General features: G+C 44.7%; 1 pseudogene; it reads left to right on the top strand.

The window, feature by feature from the left end:
• Window positions 1-3,321: 3,321 nt before the first annotated feature.
• Window positions 3,322-4,888, top strand: LOC146210252 (uncharacterized; annotated as a pseudogene).
• Window positions 4,889-6,011: the final 1,123 nt, after the last annotated feature.

Genomic DNA, 6,011 nt, shown 5'->3' with positions numbered 1-6,011 from the left:
ATAGCCTGTTCGTGCTTACCCAATGCATCGAAATATCTAGAGGGGAAAATAGACCTTTGTATTTGGCCTTCCTGGACATAAACGGGGCGTACGACAACGTAAGCAGGGAACTCCTGTGGAACATATTAAAAGAAGAAGGTATCGGTTATGAGATAATAGAGTTCCTACAGGAAATATACCGGGATAACAAAGTAGAAATTGCGTGGGAAGGGATAAGAAGTACGGAGGATGTTAAAGTATGCAAAGGATTAAGACAAGACTGTCCTCTATCACCGGTGCTGTTCATGCTTTATATGGTAAACCTGGAACGGAGGATACAAGACAGTAGCCTAGGTTTTAACCTGTCATATAGATTAGGTGGAAAGGCGGTAGAGCAGCGCCTCCCCGGCTTGATGTATGCAGACGATATTGTGCTGCTAGCTGAGAGTCTGGAAGAATTCCAAACTCTAGTTAAGTATTGCGGAGACGAAGGGGGCGCTCTAGGCTTCAGTTTCAGCGCAGTTAAGTCGGGTCTGATGATTTTCAACGGCTCAACTGATCAGAGTCTCAAAATACAAGGCCTTGAAATACCTAGAGTAGCAGAATACAAATATCTGGGGGTATGGGTAAACGAAGGATTGGCATACATTGTAAAGCATGAGCAATCACTCAAGGCCAAAGGGCGAAGGAATACCGGGATAATGAAGAATAGGGCATTGTGGGGATACAATAGGTATAAGGTTTTGAGGGGTATTTGGAAAGGAATTATGGTGCCCGGCCTTACTTTCGGAAATGCGGTTTTGTGCCTAAAATCAGAGGTACAGTCGACATTAGAAATAAATCAGAGATCCGTTGGACGATTAGCACTAGGTGCCCACGGCAAAACTACAAATGAGGCGGTACAGGGAGATATGGGCTGGGCATTTTTCGAAGTACGGGAAGCTCAGAGTAAAATATTATATGAGGAACGCCTGGGGAAATTGGACAGTAACAGATGGGCAGCTAAAGTATTTAAATACCTGTACTTAAAAAACGTGGACTCACAATGGAGGAAAAGAACTAGGAAACTAACTAGTAAGTATGCTAGTAACAAGGACGGAGAAATAAAGAGCATTAAGCAACAGGTGAAAAACACAGAAGGTAAAAATTGGATAAATTCGACGGAAAAGAAACGGAGTGTGGAATTATACCGTAAGTGGAAAATGCAGATCAGGAAGGAAGATTTCTTTGATAACTCAAGAGGCAGTGCCCTACTTTTTGAAGCTAGATCAGGGTGCCTTAGAACACGCAGCTACAAAAAGAAATTTAACTATGGAGATGACGCATGTGCTGTATGTGGAAACTCCAATGAAACAATTGCCCATATTATACTCGAATGTAATGGTATCCATCCGGAAGTTGGTGCAGGCGTAATTAATGTTCCTGAAGCTCTGGGGTTTAGAGATACCAGTAGCCGGGTGAATAAACCGGCGGTGGAAACTAGCAAAAAACGACTGGAGGATTGGGGGCTTAAAAGCAGAGAAGTGACATAATATTAGTAATGTAGGAACAAAATTTAATAAATAGAATGCTGGTTTAGTTAACCATTCTAAATCAATAATTAAGATATAGGGAGAAAAATGAGCATGATAGCTACTGCTACCACCCCGTTTCGAAGGGGACGCTCCTATATTCCATCCATCCATCGAGGGGTATTTACGTTTTCCCTCTGCCCTTTCCTTGCCATCGGGCGAGAGAGGTAAACACTGGCGAGTCGGGTCGAGCGGTCGGGTCGAACTGATACCGCTGTCACACGGGCATTTCGAAGGCCCTCGAAGCGACTGCCTATCGACTCGAAGGCCTTCGAAAGCTGCCACACGGGCGTTTTCAATGACCATTGAGTCGATAGTCTATCGAGTCAGCGGAGCAGCCCAGAACTCTATCGAGATCTCGAAGGCCCTCGAACCATCGAACGTCCGCAAGGTTGCTAGCGCTGAATCGAGGAGCGTCACGCACACACCTGCACAGCGCGTTTACGATACAAAAATGTGAACAAGCGTTATTTTATATCTTTAAATTACGCGGGAAAATATTAATATATGTAATAATTTAAAAACAAACACAGCTCTTTTTAAAGCAAATAATTTATGCACACTCTACCCCTGTAACATGCGCCGCCGAGAAATGCAAACGCAATGAAAAGCACAGCCTTATAAACGCCAGCGGGTTAAAAAAACAAAAACAAAACAAAAACACATTTGTCTTTGAATAACAGCTATACACCTGCAGTTACTAAAAAAAGGTAACAGTTACATCTTATTTTGCATTTATAGAGAGATTTTAGTTCATTAAGCAAAACCGAAAGCAACGATACTGGCGCCACAAAAGTTTGGCGCCAAACACCATAACTATTTCAATAGACTTCGAGTTTTGCCGTGTAGCAGCGGCACAACTCCTTCGAGTTCGATCGCGATTGAAAATCTCGAAGGCTATCGACTCAATCACCTTTGAAAATGACCGTGTGACTAGGGTATAAGGAGCAGGTGCTTCGGGCACTCAGGTGCTTCGCGCATGCGCAGTAGCGCTACTTGAAAATGGTCCCTTGACAAATGTACACTTGCTTGCTTTGAGATTTATTTATCGCCTCGAATTAAGTGTGTCATGCTGTTTGTGTGCCGAAACGTTGCCAGCTAAGGCTCTCGCGCTACTTACTTACTCTACTTACTCAGCAAGATATAATGGTGCCGGAGACATTGAATTTTTTTTTTCTGGTTTTGTTTTGTAGTCTTGTAGCGCCCCTCGCGCCGCGCTTTTATCGCAAACAACGGCGCGGCGCTGAACGGAGAAGAATTTGTCACTAAGCGTCTCAGTGCAAGCAGGGGAAAAAAAAACAGTTCGAGCCCGAACGCTGTCGGAGCTGGTTATTCCTCGTTTTAGCTCCGCCACAAAGCTATCTTCAGATGTTCGCGGTGTTAGCGTATATTTTGAGGGTGTGGAATTTAGACTTTTTTTTTTTTTCAGTGGCAAGAAGAAAAAATATCTTCCCCTTTCTACGATAAAATGAACGGAACTATAACACTGCATAATTTATTGCAATATAATTTCAAAGAGCGTCTCCCTAGGAGAAATTGCACGAATACTTGTACTCTCTGCCACTTTACTGGTACTATAGAGGCTAGTGTCCTGACCGGCCGCCGTTTCAAGGGGCTCCTGTGAAACCAGTTTGGATGCACAGCGTAGGTGGCGCTGCAGGCGAGCGGTTTTTCCACGGCGTTCGCCCATTTGGCAAGTGCGCACGTGCTGGCGACTGTGCGCGGTTTATTTGTGTGACTCCTTGCCTCGCTGTGTTGAAAAAAAGTGGTGCCTGTGAAGCACATGTGATAATGCCGACAAAAAAAGGTCGGACGTGTTTTGTGCCGCTCTGCAAAGGTGGCTACAAGTCGTCGAAAGAAAAAGTGTCGTTGTTCCGCGCCCCGTCCGACCCTCATCGGTTGCAAGAATGGACCAGAAACATAAAGCGAGACGACAAGGCTCTCGATGAAACCTGTGTTGTGTGCTCGAGGCATTTCGACGAACGCTACATTCAAAGGACGTTCAAGCATCTCATAAACGGGAAGGTTGTGGAAATTGATCGCGAGCGGCCAGCGCTTACCGATGATGCCGTCCCGACGATATTTCCTGATGCTCCCTCGTACATGACGAGGCCTGTCCCCCAAAAAAGGAAGGAAAGGAACATAGCGGACAACTGTCTGCCACCGTCAAAGCGCATGGCTTCAGGTAACGGAATGAACACCGATCCTGCAGATGTCCGTGATTAAGGGTGCTCACCAGAACTGTCATCGCACATTCCGCATCCGTTTGTTGACATTGTCCCGCCTTCATCATCTTGTTGCAGAATTTTGTTGTCGAATGATCCTGCAGCGCTCTGCTTCGGGTGGCACATCAGCTTGGAACCAAGTGACGTGCGCGTGATCAAACATGTGACGTTTTCAGCTTGCGCCGAAGCAGCAGGGTACGTTTGCACATTGTATTGCCGAAGCATCAAAGTTGAAGAGTTTCACGTGCAGTGTCAAGAGGAGGCCCTTGCAGCGCTAGTGAAGACAGATAAAATGTTACTTTGTCCAGGCTGTGAGGTTGAGCCTCTCTCACCTGGCCAACATAGCGAGTATGGAAAATCGTACTTCTCAAAAAGCTGCATGGTGACGACGTCCGACGGCAATACTTGTCTACGATGCAAATACTCAAGGAAGCTCATCTTAAACCAGTTAAGCAGGCAGCAGAAGAAGCGAGTAGAGACTTTTAAACAAAAGAATGCTAGGAAACGAAAATCCCTTGTCTTATTTCGGGCTAAAAAAAATTGTCCAAGGTCAACAAGACTGTCGAAGACCTCCGGGCACTAACACAGTCTATCCCAACTACTGTACTGGAGGACAAAATCAGAGGCCTTCCTTTAAAGCAGCGCCTTGCTGTGAAGGCGTGTTTTGAGGCAGCGTCCAGAAAATCAACCCGGGGCATGCGTTTCAATCAGATGTGGATATTGGAATGTATCCTCATGCGGAGCCCACAGCTCTATGAACATATCAGGCGGCATGAGATTATGGCCAAGCAAGTCATGTCTGGACAAGTATTTGAAGGGATTTGGGTTTAATGACAGCGTGTTCTCGGCACTTGAAAAGAGTGAAATGGTGGTGACGAGATGAAGCTCTCCGAAAACATTAACGTGAACTAAGTGCTTTTGTTGGCCCATTCAGCAAGACCGTGCTAAGTGATCATGGCCTTTCCGAGGTGTGTTATTCAATTAAGGTTTTGTAGCTGTATTTCTATACGAAAGTTAGTACTTGTGCATGTTCAGGAGGTAAATTTTCGGGAATGAAGGCAATGTTTTTTGCAATTAATATTTTTCACTGACATCATATGCCCCTGATGCTTACACTGTTTACTTCACTATACTATGTTCTGTATTTCCAAGAAAATGGACACAAATTCTTGGAGTATTTGCTGCCAAAGGCAATGTGAAGGCACCGACACTGGCAAAAATACTTATTGAAGCCACAATACTTGCTGAAAAATCGGGCCTTTTCGTCGATTTTTGGACTAGTGATGGAGCTCCCTGGAACAGGTGCCTTTGGAAGCTCTTCGGCATCAAAGGTAGGTTAATTGTAGCATTACATGTGGTTTAAAAAGTTTATCCCTGTTTAGTTCACCAATTACTCATAATGCTCTCTCATTTGTGCAGCTTCATCCACGGAAATCAAGTGCAAAGCTCCCCACCCTGTAAACAAAAAAAGAAATATCCATTTCATATCGGACTTCCCCCACCTGGTCAAGTGTGTCCAAAATGCTTTTGTTGGAAAAGGAATACAGATTCCAGATGGACATGTTCATGTTCAAGTAATTGAGGAAGCCTGGAAAATGGACAAAGAATCTGTGACATTGAAGGTGATGCCACATATCACGCAAGCACATGTGCACCCAAATGCATTCGAAAAAATGCGAGTTAACCTCGCATTTCAGCTATTCAGTCAGGAGGTACTGAAGGGTATCTTCTTTTACAGAGACCACTTGGAAAGGAATAACGTCAGAAACATAGAACTGACCGAACGGTTTGTGAAGCTGATGGAGAAACTAATTTTTATAATGTCATCTAGAATCCCAACAAAAGGCCTCGTGCTGAATCGAGAAGTGCAGAGTTTTTGAGCGAGTTCATTGCATTTCTCAAAGAATGGGAACAATATGCGGCACAACATGGTGGCGGCTTTTTAAGTCCAGGAACTGCCCTTGGAATGCGTGTAACGCTACAAAGTACACTATCGCTTATAAAATACCTCACCACATCCCTGCAATATAAATACTTGTTGACAGCAAACTTAAGTCAAGACAGGATGGAGAATGTGTTTGGGATTGTGCGACAGTGCTTTGGCTGCAACGACCATCCGACTGTAGGGCAGTTTTTGATAATTATCAACAACCTGTCCTTCTACAATCTCGCAAAGCCGCCAAAAGGAGGACACGCATCTGCAGAAGTAGTGACTGCCCTCCTGCAACCATCTGAC

The sequence above is a fragment of the Amblyomma maculatum genome, chromosome 1 (assembly GCF_055883805.1).
Source record: "Amblyomma maculatum isolate TAMU_Amacu chromosome 1, ASM5588380v1, whole genome shotgun sequence".
NCBI lineage: Eukaryota > Metazoa > Arthropoda > Arachnida > Ixodida > Ixodidae > Amblyomma > Amblyomma maculatum.
Note: the sequence above shows the minus strand (reverse complement) of the source record. Positions and strands in the feature narration are given on the sequence as shown.